Source organism: Pogona vitticeps, chromosome 3, assembly GCF_051106095.1.
Source record: "Pogona vitticeps strain Pit_001003342236 chromosome 3, PviZW2.1, whole genome shotgun sequence".
Classification (NCBI taxonomy): domain Eukaryota; kingdom Metazoa; phylum Chordata; class Lepidosauria; order Squamata; family Agamidae; genus Pogona; species Pogona vitticeps.
In genome coordinates, this window is record NC_135785.1 from 145,764,285 (window position 1) to 145,779,895 (window position 15,611).

Consider the following 15,611-nt stretch of genomic DNA (forward strand, 5'->3'; position numbering starts at 1 on the left):
AATACAAACTACTGTAATGCTCTCTACAAAGGGCTGCCCTTGAAGCTAGTATGGAAGCTCCAGCAGGCCCAAAATGCATAGGACAAGTTGATTACAAGTACTAGCAGATGTGAACACATAATTTCAGTACTGGCACATCTCCACTGCTTTCCTGTTCACTTCTGTACTCAATTCAAGATGCTGGTAATTTCCTACAAATGGCGTAGGACTCTGATACCTGTTGGAACATCTCTCCTACAAAACAGCCACGCATCTAACCTGTTCCTTGCACTCCATATTGTTAAAAAGAGCACCACCTAAGAAGGACAAGTTCCCACCGGAAACCAGGCATTTTTTATTATGACCCCATATCTTTGGAATAAAATACCAGCAGAGGTTTGCCAAGCACCCTTCCTCAAAGAGTTTAACAAGCTACTAAAAAACTGAAATGTTTAAAGCTGCTTTTTATTGATGTGTGCTATCTGATGCCCAACTGTGATTTAAATTTGTTTGCTTACATCAGATTCCACAGGTCATGTGGTTTTATTTTATTGTTTATGTTTGTCAATGTTTGTAATCAGAATTGTATTATTTGTAGTTTATATGTGTTGGTTGTTCACCATCCAGAGAGTGTGTAGCACACTACTGGGAGGTATATACCATATTTTCCCCTGTATATGACTGTGAAGGGAAAGACCAGGGACAAGAGGTTTTTCTAAGAGAGCCGTCTCTCCCTAAGTCATCTAGAGCAACTCAGACTACCCCACCTCCCACCCCGCCCAGAAAGAGAGACCAGTGTAAAGACATCCGGGATTTGGAGGAGAAGAACAGGAGGGGAAAGAGCATATCCCAAGCAGTAGACACCCAGGACTTAGAGAAAGTGCTGAAAGGGTTAAGTGTGGCTGCTACCTGACAGGAGTTGAAATGGCAGGAAAAGAGGAGACGGGGCGGGCTCTGGCTGAGGCGGGAATGGGAGATATAAATACGACCCGGGACTGTATCCCGGGTGGCTGGGAATACATATGGATGCAAGATCCATGGACCTACAAATGGGAGCAGGTTCGGGTGCCTAAGGCTGAAGCTGAGAGCCGGAGGAGGAAAGGGCTACCTCAGAGACCTTCTTACTAGGGTGAGTCCGAGACCCGGGAATGGAGGAGAAAGGTTAGAGAGGAGAAAGAAGCCATCGCCAGAGAGAACGAGGCACGCAGGGCATGGCATCTCGAAGAGTTACAGAAAATGGGGTGTTTTGTGGACCTTGGGACAATTCACCGGGAGAGGGGTCCCCATGGTGCGGATGGATTGGGGATTAAGAGACTCTCCCGCTTCTGAACCCAACGGAACCTGATGAGGGAGCAGCGGATCAAGAAAGAGCACTGGCTGGACCCTGGAATATAACGACAGTTAACCCCTTTGAAGAGAATCTTTGGCCACCCTTGAGAGAGCTGTTGCTCGAACAAGACTTTTCCAAGAGAACCCGCTGATGTTGAAGTTTCAGATGTTGAAGTTCATGAATCTTGTGGTTTACTGAAACAAAGGGAAGCTGGTACAAGAGAACCTTCACAATGACCCCCCCCCAATGTATAAGAAGACCCCCTAATTTTTACCCTTGCTGGAGGCGGAAGTGCAGGCAATGGGCATCCGCAAGGGGCAGCCCAGCGTGGCTGCTCCTCCGCCTCCTGCTGCTGCTGCTGCCGCCTCCACCGCCTGATCGTCTCCTCCAGCGCGACTGCCGGAGCTTACCTCCAGCTCATGTCGCCCGCCTTGTCCCATGCCTGAAGGAGACAACCGCTAGAGGAGGTGATCTGATGGCAGCGGCAGCAGTCAATGGGTAGCAGCGAGAGGCGGCCAAGTGCAGCTGTTCCCCTGCCTCCGTCTCCTGCTGCCTTCCATATCAAACGACCCTCAATTTTTCCTCTAATTGTTTTAGGAAAAAGCATTGTTTTATGCCCAGAAAAATACAGTAAGTTAAATAAATAAATAATTATTAAAACTGGATGGGGTAATCAGGACACCAGGTTAAGGCTGCAACACCTTTACAGTGGGGTCTCTACTTAAGAACTTAATCCGTATTGGAACGTGGTTCTCAAGTTGAAAAGTTCTTATGTTGAATCTGCATTTCCCATAGGAATGCATTGAAAACCATTTAATCCGTATCTGCTCTTTTCCGTCCATAGAAACTACAGTGGAACCTCTACTTAAGAACTTAATCCATTTTGGAATGGTGTTCTTAAGTTGAAACGTTCTTAAGTTGAAGCAAAATTTCCCATAGGAATGGACTGAAAACCAATTAATCCGTTCGGGCTGTTTTTTTGTTATGTAGAGGTGCGTTTGTACATTGAAGCATTAGTTCCCATAGGAACTAATGCAAAGCTGGTTAATACGTACTCTACCACTAGGGGGAGAATTTTTTTTAACCTAAGATGACCTAAGGTTAAAAAAAGAGCAGGAAAGGTTTTTTTTTTCCTGTTCTTATCTTGGATTTCTGTTCTCAAGTAGAAGCAAAATTTAGCAAATGGAGCTGTTCTTAAGTTGGATTGTTCTTAAGTAGGGATGTTCTTAAGTAGAGACCCCACTGTAGTTGCCTCCTCAGCCTCCAAATAAGGGTCCCTCTGCTGAGTGCTTTTAAGCATAACAACTGGATTTCTGGTTTGGTAGACAGGATTTGGCTTTATCTCTTGCATTTTACAGCCAAACTATTATTTGATGAAAGAAACCTCCATTTGGCAAATGAGTTGGCTAATGTAATAGCAAAACTGAAGTATCTAAAAAGTATCTGCAAAAGTCCTTCGAGCCTGGTTCTATGAAGTTGACTTCATACCTCTGATCGACTATAGTTTTGGGTTTAAAAAAACATACTAAACTGAACTGCAAAACAACAACTAAGTATCACCTTCCAGTTTCCTCATATTCACAGTGCAGAGTGAAGGGAGTGAAATACATGAACTCAGTTCATCATGACATCTGACTGCAGAACCCTTTTTTACCCCACTGAATTCTTGGACTGTGCCTAAAAATATTCCAGGTTCTTTTACATACTTTTAGGATTGCCTTCCAGTATCCTGCACACACTCATTCATGGGTGGGTGGGAGGGAACCTTCATATTTCAGTCAGAAAAATTATCAAGTAATTTTTTATGCAACACAACCCTCTACATGTTAATTCAGAAATAATTACTCCATTGTGTTCTGTAAGACTTATTTCCTGATATTATTATATTCTTAGGTTGACAGGTTTAACTAATACTGTAACCACAATCTTAAGAATACTTATTGGAAGAATAGTCTGCTAAATTCAATCAGTTAATAGCTGCTTACTGCCATTCTTAATATTTTGAGTTCTGGTATCGGTTTCATACCTCCTGAAAGTTATTCTAGAGTAACACATTAAGTTTATTACATGACATATGAAAACACCCTTTAATACAGAAAATTATTGAACATGGCTTCTGGTATAATAATTAATTCATGTTTTCAAAAGCTGTGCTGCAATTCTAGACACATGACAGCACTTTGAAACAATATGGTTAGGTTTTTAACATATATAGCAGACCTAGGACAATCATAACTTCATTTAATTTGATATCTATCAGCTCTTAAAAGTGAAAACAGATCTTTTAAAGTCATATTTACACATTTATTATGTTGCAAACTCTGTCACCACACACAATATTCTGATGCAACTTTTTAAGCATTTTATTATCATTTTAATTTTGGAACCAAACTTAGGCAGCACTCTTGTTCTGCTCCATTTGACAGAAATTTCCTTCCCACCACATGTGTTTCAGGCCATCTTGTAAACAATGTAAAGCATACAAGCAGTAACGGCCTTGGACCATCAGTTTGTGTGCAGCATTGCAGTGCATGGCACTGTCAGGACACCAGGTAATCATTCAGCCTTGTGTGGGATTCCCCCACCTGCTTTAACTTGGAGCAGGGAGGCTGCATTCACACAACACAAATGTAAACACATTCCCTTAGAAGTAAAAGTAAGAGACTTCAACAGGATTCACTTTTCAGCAAGTATGCATTGGATTGCGCCCTTAAGTGCATTTCTAGAAATATAATCTGTTCTTACATTCAAAAATAAAATTACTGCATACCTTAGACATTAATAGGATTTTACAAATTCCAAATGTCTGAAAGGCCACCATCTCTATGCAGGCCCAGCGCTTAAAGCCCTATTTTTATGTGTAATTTCTTTGCCTCTTTGTAGTGCTCTTTCTCTGATTCCTCCCTACAAAGTAGTTTGTTTGGAATGCCTTGTCACGCCGCCGAATTGCGTCGACGAGGACCGATGCTCCTTCCTTTTGGCACGGGTGTGAAGCCACGCTAACGCTACCTTTAAGAAACACACGGCAGCCCTGAAAACACCTTGCCGACCAGCTCTCTCGCCTGCTGGGGACGAGCTCAGTCAAACGCAAACATTAGTTCTGCTGGCTGCTGCTGTCTACCAAAGGACTGTACCCGGTTGCCAAATGCTGAGTTAACAAAACTATGAATCAGCACTGAACCAAAAGTAATCGGGAATAGCCGCTTTCTTTCCACACGTTCTAAAAAGCGTGGAAACTGTTCTTGCCTGAACACAACCGTCACGTAACTGTCGTCGTCGTCTTCCCAACCATCGACTCTTTTAGGAGAGAGAGAGAGACGCTTTTCTGCTTCAGTGAGGCGTTGAGGTTGCGAATGCAACTCCTTACAAGGGGACAAGCAACCGGAGGCAGCCTCCCTGCTTCGGAGGTGCTCGGTGTCACCGAAAGAAAACCCGGTGTTTGCTGGGAAGCAAAATGTAAACAGATCCAGCAAAGGCGTCGAGGGACAGGATCTGCTTCTCAATGGGCTTCGCCGAGGTTTGACTGCGCTGCGCTCCCCTACCCAAGGGACTGGCTGCTCTGAGGTTGGGGGGGGGGGGAATGTCGCCCTTATGGGCTTTCCCTCCGCTTCTCGGCCTCCAGGACTTTTTGGACTTGGCTATCCGGGCGCGAGGCAGTAGCGGCAAGCCATGGGTTAAACGCAGCAGCACTTGGGCGCGAACTCCTCTGCTTTAGTCCTCTGCCGTGCCAAGCACCAGCGCGAACACCCCGTGCAAAACCGGAGCCGAGACTAGAGGGTAAACAGGACGCCTGGCAACGCCGCTCGCCCTCGCCGCCTCGATTACGCAGGGAACCTGCACTCATCTCCATAGCACCCGCTGCGCGCTGGCGGGCGAAAAGGCAAGAAGCTCGGCTCGCCCGTTCGCGCGCGCACACGCAACAACGTTCCCTACGTGCGCTCCCCGCGCCACCCTAGAGGCGCCCATGTCCTTTCCTCAGCCCCCTCCACCCACCCACCCACGCACCCACACGCACACACACACAAACCTGACCACATCTCCTCGAGGCGGGTACTCCGTGCGCACCCCTCAAGAACTGCCACCTAGCCTGCCCTTGTTCTCCGGGCCGGGAAGGAGAGGGGGGAGAGAGAGAGAGCCGGGGCGCCTCAACGCCGGTGGCCCCCTTCGCTTCTCTCACCTGCTGGGTGCGGAGCCCGGAGCTCTGGCCGGGCTCCCGCGGCTGGGCGCGAAACGCAGGAACTTGTCAGCCTCTCCAGGCGAGGCGGAGACGGCCGCTTGGGGACTCGGCTGAACCAGGCCCGCCCCCGAAGGGCTGCAACCAGGGCGGTAGCGCCGCCTCTCGCCTGCTCCTCCTCCTCCTCCTCCTCCTCCTCACAGAGCCGCCGCCGCAGCCGCCGCGGAAAGGCCGCCCCGGAGGAGACGTGGTGCGGCGTGAACTGGAAAGGGCTTTCCCCCCTGTGGCGAAGGCGGGAGCCGTGATGCCGCTTGGGTCTGGGACATCCGTGCGCGGGTGGCGCCACTCACTCTCCCTCCCGCTCCTCTCTGCTTAGAGTCGCCTGTTCGCCTACAGGATCCGGATTAGTGCTCGCCACTGGGCTTGCCCGACTGCCAGCTTCCCACCTGCCCCTTTACAGCCCTACGGCTCCTGTCCGGGAGGAACACAGCAGCGAAGGATGACGTGGGGGCGGAAATAAAGGTTTCTTGCGCGGGCGGCGTTTAAACCTGTCGCCCTCTTGATTTATGCCCTTCACAGGATGGGACCCGGCTTGAGAAAGAAGGGCCTTGCTGCAGAGAAAAGCCCTTTCGGACATTTTTTTAAAAAATTAAATCGCACAGACAGAGCGTACCCATCACTTCTGACTCTATGCAGCAAGGAGAAAGCGGGGGCGTGATTTTTAAAAATGTTACCAAGGTTTTGAGATGCCCTACTTGAGGTATATTGCATTCTATATCTTTCCTCCATGTACCTGGGACCATTCTAGTCTGTCATCTAAAACTACAGTACTCAAAAGGGAATGGAGAATATATCAAGAACCCAAGACATTAATGTTTCTATTACGTTCCAATATACTTCCCCAATTACTGTACTCCAGATTTAGCAGGATCCAAATCAACTCAAAATTTCCCATTTACTAGATGTTATTGTATGTGCAGGGAAAACTCATGCTTTTCTTCAAGGAATCATTCTTTTTTGCATACCTATCTGGAGGTTGCCTGCTGTCTGAACTGTTTCCCTTTTTAAATTGTTTTCAATAAGCTGTTTGACTTTATTGCTGCATCACACAGGCTTTTGAGTCTTTTTGTTTGCAACATTGATGCAGCACTATGCTGCTTAGAATAAAAAAAAAAGAAAAAACTTAACTCTGGACAAGATAGTTATGGCCAAGGAACAGAATGCAGGCAGAATCACGACAGACCCATGGGTGAATCAAAGTGCCACATTTAAAGAGTTATGCAGTCCCCTTCACCGAATCTTATTCAATTGAGGCTGCCCCATGAAGAATGGGCCAGTGACACAAAGAGCACGACATGAATTGTTACAATAATACAGTGGTACCTCCACTTACGAACTTAATCTGTATTGGAACAGCGTTCATAAGTTGAGGCAAAATTTCCCATAGGAATGCACTGAAAACCATTTAATCTGTTCCAGCTGTTTTTCGTTCTTATGTCAAGGTGCTGTTCGCAAGTAGAGGCATTAGTTCCCATTGGAACTAATGTGCAAAGCCATTTAATCCGTACTCTACCACTAGGAGGAGATTTTTTTCTTTTAACGTAAGATGAACTTAGGTTTAAAAAAGGTCAGGAAAGAAGAGAGAGGGAGGAGGGAACACCTTCTAACACCTTTAGAAACAAGCAGATTTTAAACAAAACCAAGCCAAGCACCTTCTAGGTAAAAAAAGACGCAGGAAAGGAGGGAGGGAACAACTTTTAAACAGAACACCTTGGAAAGCACCTTTTGAAGGTGTCCCCTTCCAGCTATTTTTCGTTGATCCAGACCAGTAAAAGTTTTCCACTTCTTCCATCGGGGTGGCCTGTTCTTTCTTAGGATTGTGATTCCTTTTGCCACATCAATGTGTTTCAAGACATCTTTCTTCTTTAATATGGTGGCAATGGTTGACTTTGCCATTTGGTATTCCGCAGCCAGTTCAGTGATACGCATGCCATCTTCATGCTTTTTGATTATTATTTTTTTTCCAATGGAGATGATTTTTGTGGCTTTGCTCTGTTCTTTCTTTGGAGCCATGACTATGGACGTACTGTTCAGCACACCACAGTACAGTACACAAACCCTAAAAGGCACAGAATCCAGCAACCATTATTCCAGCACAGACCCCCTCATCACAAAAAGAGAGCATAGAGGGGGTGGGTAGAGACTTTAGTCTCTAAACTGCATTTTACAGCCTGCTTGCACCAACAGTCAGCAACCATTCCAGCACAGAACTCCTCATCACAAAAAGAGAGCATAGAGGGAGAGAGAGATAAGACAATGGGTGGGTGGGGGGAAGCCTTGAGCCTACAGTAGACTCCATTTTAAACTGCCAGCATCAACATCCAGCAACCATTATTACAGCAAACAGATCCCCAAAGAAAAAAAAAGACTTTAGAGTCACATTTTAAACCCACATACTGTTGGGGTTCAGGCAATGGGCAGGCTGATGGGTTTTATGATGATCACCAGATAATGGATAGCAAAGAGTCTCTTAGCAATACATAGAAGAAGTCAGCCACACACACAGATGGATGTCTGCCAGCAGTACTCCTGGTGGGCGACTCAGCAAGGAAGCAGAATGAGAAGTCATTGTCTTCTTCTGACCCCTGCCCCCAGGAGACTGTCCTTTTATTAACATTACAAGGTCACAGGTAGTGCCAGCATTACAGATAGTAGACAGGGTCCAGATAGGACAATGGTTACATTAGGGTTGGTCTGGGGAAAGGCAATTAGTCAAGCCCTCTGATTGGCCTAAGGAAAGGCCTCTATGCCAAGTTCTCTATGATAATGAGAAGGAGGGAGAATGATGGCAGCTCCTTCCCTCAGAAGCAGCCACAGGATGCTAGGCAAGTTTTCCCTCACTAGAACACCCATGTAGCTTAGCAACCTTGGGAATGGCACCCCCACAACATACAGTATTTTAAAACAACAGAGAGGTCACAGTACACAAATCCTAGAAGCTATCGAATGCAAAAATAAATAAATAAATTTTACATTTAAAAATTACAGTCTAATTTTCACATTTAATTTTCATTTAATATTACAGTCTACTTTTCACCTTTTAAATCCACACTGCAAGACTCATCCCTGCAGCTCTCAGTGTAATACAAGTACAGTGGTGCCTTGCAAGACGAAATTAATCCATTCCGGGGTTAATGTGTCTTGCGATATTTTCGTCTTGCAAGCTGCGGTTTCCCATAGGAATGCACTGAAATTTAATTAATGCGTTCCTATGGGATTTTTTTTTAAGTCACTTACCAGTTAAGGAGGTGGGGAAGCACCATCAGAGGACTAGCAGGGGCCCCCTCACCTGGATCGCCACCTTAGGAGGTCCCCCAGAGCTTCCCTTGCACCATCGGAAGACTGGGTTCCGAATGGGAAAAGGCTTTCTTTTTTTCCTTTTTTCATTCAGAGGCTTGCTGAAGGCAGGGGAAAGGGGTGCATCTTCAAAAATGGTGCTGGACAAACCTATGCAAGCGCCACTCGCCTGGAGGGACCCCCACCACCAGTCTTCCGATGGTGCAAGGGAAGTGCCAGGGTCCCTCCGAGCAGCGCTTGCAGAGGCTTGTCCACCACCATTTTTTAAAAGTGTGCCCTTTCTCCCTGCCTTCGGTAAGGCTCTGAATGGAAAAAGGAAAAAAAAGAAAGACTTTGGAGCCTTACTGAAGGCAGGGAGAAAGGGCACGCTCTTCAAAAATGGTGCTGGGCAAGCCTCTGCAAGCGCATTCGTCTTGCGAAAAACTGCCATAGGAAGAATCGCCTTGCGAGGCACCAAAACCCTTGCCGGATCCTTTTGTCTAGTGAGTTTTTCGTCCGGTGAGGCAATCGTCTTGAGAGGCACCGCTGTACGTAAAATTAACATAATCTCATATTAAAAAGTTTATCTGTAATGACAACTACAAATAGACCACGTTATTAAAACATTTAAAACTAAATTTAGAAAAGCTAAAAACCACCCTGCAGGGACTCAGTTGAAAATTAAATGTTAAATGCCTGCCTGATGAGGAGGGTCTTCAACTGTGTACGGATGAATAAAAGACAGGAGGCTGACACACATGCGCGCATGCACACACGCACACACACACACACACACACACACACAGAGAGAGCTTTTCAGAAACACAAATATTTGTCCACAACCATTTACAAACACTATTAAAAACAGTTATTGCAATCAGAAAAAAGTAGTATTTTCCCTTCATTATCTGGTGTTGCTTATGTGTTTTGGTATTGTATTCATTGGTTCCTTTAGTGTTGTATACTCACTTTTATTAGCTTAAACGCAGGTTGAAAATAAATAAATAAATAAATAAATAAATAAATAAATAAATAAATAAATAAATAAATAAATAAATAAATAAATAAATAAATAAATAAATAAATAAATAAATAAATAAATAAATAATGAAAAAGATACGCAACAAAAAGAATGAAGTAAAATGTCAACAGGCAATGCAAAGAAGAAAGTGGAGCTGTTCAAATTTTGCAGGGCAAAAGGATTCCACCCTACAGGATCCGTATGAGAGACAACCACCGTTCCTTATTCTAGAGAAGGGTGAAATATGTCACTCCTGTCATCATTCCTAGGACTAAATGCCCTTTGTTTTGGCTGCTTGTTATTTTTTCTTCCAAAGAAGAGTAAGCAAACCTTGACCCTTCAGATGTTGCTGAACTGCTTATCCCATCATCTATCACTATCAGTTATGCTGACTGATCACAGTTGCCGTTCAACTGCATCTTTTTCCCCTCACCCTTATTTTCAAGAAATCTTCATGCAAAGTTTCTTACACAACTTCAACTAGAAGTTAGCTAGATGTTGCTGAGGTGTTCCCAACAGGCAGCTGATGTTCTCATATATAGGCATCCTTCAGTCTCGAGAGACTACGGTAACATGCTCTGTATTGAGAAGTGTCCTCTCCAGAGCATGAAACCTGGGTAAAGTAGTATGGAGGATAGGCTGTTACCCAAGCAGCAAATCCCCCCTCTCCACATTGCTGAAATGGTCCAATGGAAAGGCAAGAGCCAATACAACTGATTCCAGCAACGTCGCAGGAGTTGGCAGAATGACACGAACTGCCTTCAGGACTCCAGTTCCGGATCTTGGGGCTGTAGCCCTAGACAATTAACTTTTTCAAACTCTGCTAAGAATTGACACAATTCATACAGATTCTCTGTGATTTTGTCGTGTCTGAGTTCTCACAACTTTCTTGCTTCTGATGTACTTAATTTTGCCTCCCCCTCCCCCATATTTGCATCTGTAATAAATTTAGCCCTGTCTCCCACTGTTGTTACTATATTAGTTCAATTATGGCACTATTCTCATTTAATCGCTGGAGACTGAGATTACGGGCCAAACTGAATGATATAGACTGGCCCCTGACTTTTTAGGGGGGGAAAAGGATTTAGTTCGACTTCTTACAACTATCTCTTTACAAATGCCAGTTGACATAATTTTTTAAAAAATTGTCAGTGCAAACAATAAATCAGAAACAATAGATATGAACAATAGATATCAGCATTTCCTTTCACAGCCCTCTACTTGTGGGCTTTTAGTCCAAGAGATAGTTTCTAGCTGGTAGGATTTGCAAGTCTACTGCTGAAAAACATGGAAATGTGCATTTCAGGCATCTCAGGAGATAGAAGTGGTTAACATGAAATTCATAGCCACTTTTTTGCATGTTAATTTCCACCATATGTGTCGGTGGGTACCGAAAGAACATTCTCAGGAATATAGAAAACTACGTCTCAAAATTGTCTTTCATACTGTTATACCAATTTACTTCTCTTTCAAAAATATGTCACCTTTCAGATAACAAAAGAAACCAAATGTTTTGAAAATTAACAGTTTCCAAGAAACACTACAGTGGTCTTTCTTCTTTTCATAACTTGTAAATCCACCCAATGCTTATCCAAAAGGAAAGGCAAAGAACGTAGGAAGGCATGAAGCTGCCTTGTGTAGAGCAAGGGTTTTGCTCTATTTAGCCTAGTACTGTAAGTAACTCTGACTGGACAGGAATTCTCCAGGGTTTCAGGCAGGAATCTTTCCTAGCCCTAGAGATTCCTAGCAGTCTCCCATCCAAGTATTAACCAGGTCTGATTCCACTTAGCTCCCCAAATCAGACAATATTTAGTGTGTTCATATGTACCCAAAACAATGGCAACAGAGCATGTTTTACATATTTCTTAGGCTTTGCTTGTGAGCATTTGGGTTCACTTTGTTTTTAGACACAGATTTCTTAGTCTACCCGACTGTGTGACTGCTAAGGCAATCCTTCGTTTCTTTCTTGGTAATGTCTTCTGCCGGATGGGTCAAACTGCAGCCCAGCCTCTGCAGCATGCTTTGGCCAATCTGCACTTTACACTTCCTCTGCCAAGTGAAGCTAAGCATGCCATTATCTTCACTTCTAGAGATAACACGTCCTTATTAGTAAGAGCAAGTGAGATAATTATGGAATGATTTCCTCAGAAATTGCAGTTTTGAGGTGCCAAAGTGTGAGAGAAGCAAATCTAAAAGATATAATATGTACCATAACACACACACACACAGAGAGAGAGAGAGAGAGAGAGAGAGAGAGAGAGAGAGAGAGAGATTAGATAAGAGAGTGAATTGAAGATGCAGTTGCTAAATGCCAGGTCAGTGAAAAGTAAGACAGCTAATAGCCAGGATTTGATCCTGGATGAATATACTAACCTGGCCTGCATTACAGAAACCTGGTTGGATGAAGCTGGGGGATATAGTCTTTCAGGTTCTCTGTACAGCAGCAAGCCAGATCTGGGTGGCAGGACAGAGGAGTTGTAATAACCTATTGAGATTCAGTTACCTTTACCAGGTGCCCTACACCATAGACAGCTGGGTTTTAGTGCATGTACCTGAGAGTGGGTGTCCGGGACAGAGCAGAACATTCTGTACTGCCCACTTCACTGCACAACAGTCTCCCAGCCTTACCTGGCTGACCTGACTCAAGTGGTGCTGAAGTTGTCTCAGCTTGTCAGGAGTGGCTCAGGACATCATGTTTACCATGATGACCACAGAACTGTCCCAAATGGCCTCTGGCCCCACACATGCTGCAGGGCACACAATTAACTAAGTTTTCTGTACAGAGCAGGATGATGATGATCTGGGAATGGAGGAACTCTCAGTAGTTCCATCATTACTTAGTAGGATGTTAGGCTTATTGGAACTCTGAGCCTCTCCAGGAGTAGGGGTCAGTTTAAATGGTTTGCCCTAGGGGAGTGCAGGGCTATTGACATGATCACTGGCAAGCATCCCCTCCCATGGAGTGTGGTCAAACTAGTGCCTTCGGTTACTAGGAAGCTAGAGATTATGGGGCAGAGATTAGAACAACCATGGCAGAAAACTCAGAGCAGATCCAATTGAACACGGACTAGATCTCATTGGAAAGCCTACTCCATGGCAGTGGTGGCAGTGAGGAAATAATTCTTCTCTGCCACCATTGCATTTGCACAGAGCTGTCCAGATGCATCTGCACAGATGGCCATAAGGGAAGGACTATGACCATTTGATAGTCCACTGTGAAGTGTTTGCACAGCACTTTGCAGACCAAGTCACTCAGATCCTCTCTGAGTTGATACAGGTCTTGTTGATGTAACTTTGGCCCTTGCTTGTCCCATTGTAGGGGAGGATGAGGATGTAGATAGGATCTTTGGAGAGGTGAAAACCATCATTTGTACTGGACACTTGCTTTTTCTGGCTTATAAAAACAGCCAGAGAAGGACTGGCTGAGTGGGTTAGGTGATTAGTGAATGCCTCCTTGCAGCAAGGTGGGGTACCAGCATTCCTAAAGGAGACAGTAGGAGGACCTTTGTCTAAGAAGCCTTCCTTGAATCCCAATAGTTATTGGCCAGTTCTCAACATTCCATTTTTGGACAAGGTTTTGGAGCATCTGGCGGGATCCCAGCTCCAGAGGCTCCTAGATGATGCAGATTATGTAGATCCATTTCAATTTGGCTTCAGGCCTAGTTACAGAACAGACAGGTATGGTTGCCTTGGTGGATGAGCTACACCAGGAACTGGGCAGAGAGAGTATGTCCTTGTTGGTTCTGTTGGACCTCTCAGAGGCTTTCAGTACTATCAACCATGGTATTGTTCTGGGGTGCCTTTATTTTATTTATTTATTTATTTATTTATTTGATTTTTACCCCGCCCCTCTAGACCATGTCTACTCGGGGCGGCTTACAAAATAAAACAAAACAGTATAAAAATATATAAAATCATAAAATTACATATTTCAATTTAAAACAATTAATTTCTGGGATGTGTCTTGGAGGTACTGTCCTACAGTGGTTTCAGTGCACAAAATTGCTGTGAGAGGCTGTCTAGGGTTCTTAGGTTTCAGTGCCATCAGTATGCTGACGACACCCAACTCTATCCCTCCTTCCCATTTGATGACAAGGAAGCTGTTCTGTGTCTCGACTAGTGCCTGTTGTCAGCAATGATGAGAGCTAGGCAAACTAGACAAGACAGAGGTGCTCCTGGTCAGTCACAAGGCAAATCAGGGAACAGGGATCCAGTCTGTAATGGATGGGGTTACACTCTCCCTGAAAAGCCAGGTTCACAGCTTGGGTAGGATCCTGGATTGAACCTTGAGCTTGAATGCATAAGTCTCAGTGGTGGCCAGCAGTGCATTTGCACACTTAAAACTGGTGCACCAGCTGGGTCAGTTCCTTGAAATGTCTGATCTGGCCACAGTGGCACATGGCTTAGTTACAATACATCTTATTCGGATTACTGCAACACACTCTACATGGAGCTGTCTTTGAAGAGTGTTCAGAAACTTCAGCTGGTTTAAAATGCTGCAACCAGACTGATGACTGGCACTGGTTACAGGGAGCATGCAACTCCCTTATTTACAACCGCTTCACAGGCTGCCAGCCTGTTTTTAGACTCAAAGTGCTGGTTATTACCTATAAAGCCCTATATGACTTGGGTCCAGGCTATTTGAAGGATCCTATCACTCCATATGAACCTACTAGGTTTTTAAGATCTTCTGGCGAGGTTCTTCTTTCACTTTCACCACCCCCCAAAGTTTGTTTGTTGAGGACATGAGAAAGGGCGTTCTCAGTGGTTGCTCCCAGGCTTTGGAATGTACTGTTCTGAGAAGTCAGGTTGCCCCCCCTCCCTGTTATCTTTCTGTCATGAGACAAAGACCTTCCTTTTCAGGCAGTCTTTTAAGCAAAAAAAGGGGGGTCTATGAAATTTAGATATGTTTAGGTGTTTTTAAAAATTGTTATTAATCTTGATCAATGTTTAATTGTTTTTAATATATAGTTTTGTATAGTATTTTAACTTAAGTAAATAAATGCCCCTCACAGTTTCAGCAGTGGGGCATCCTCCTAAGTCCCTGATCTGCCCCTGCCCTATTTAAGGCACTATTCAGTAATTATACAGATTTACAGATACTAGCCCAATCCAAAATGATGATGACTGCTCATTGCTTCTGCTCTGTTCTAGAATTAAATTTACTTCAATTTTGAAAAATTCTAAAACAGCACTAGATGGCATATTTATTTTGATCAAACCCCAAGACACCTCAGGCACATACTCCTGGTAGAAGCCCTTCCTATATATTAAATAATTCACAGACCTTTCCCTCTTCATGTTATGTAAGTGCTCAGTGGGCTGTTAAGAATAGCATGTTCTTGTTCTCAGTTCTTCCTCCTTCATTCAGCAAAAGAAAAAGGGAAGGATGTCCCCCAAAACACGTTTCTTTCAATTAGTGAAGTCTCCCACTTCTGGCACTGTTGGCTGAGGCCCACGTACGTTGGTGGGTCAGAAGGCATTGTAAGTGGTAGGTGAACCCAGTGGTGATAGCAAACTTTGGGGTGCAAGGTGTGTGTGTATGTGTGTGTGTGTGTGTGCATGTAGCAATCGCCCACATCACTAATGCCATTCATATTCATGAGCTGATTTGTATGAACCTACGAGAAGACCAGAGGAGTGGAAAAGATCAGTCTATATCCCAGTCCCAAAGAAGGGCAGTGCTAAAGAATGCTCCAACTACTGTACAGTTACACTCATTTCACACGCCAACAAGGTTATGCTCAAAATCCTACAAGGTAGGCTTCAGC

At 44.4% G+C, this 15,611-nt stretch overlaps 1 protein-coding gene across 11 annotated transcripts in view; it reads right to left on the bottom strand.

Moving 5' to 3' along the window:
• The window catches only part of MBNL2 (muscleblind like splicing regulator 2), a 118,085-nt gene extending 112,465 nt beyond the window's left edge, over window positions 1-5,620 (bottom strand). For 10 of the 11 annotated variants that reach the window (XM_072994705.2, XM_072994702.2, XM_072994703.2 and 7 more), the window contains exon 1: window positions 5,487-5,620. The gene's annotated coding sequence lies outside the window, so the exon portion shown is untranslated. The remainder of the gene's footprint in view (window positions 1-5,486) is intronic. The other variant, XM_020783538.3, reaches the window with a different exon arrangement.
• Window positions 5,621-15,611: the final 9,991 nt, after the last annotated feature.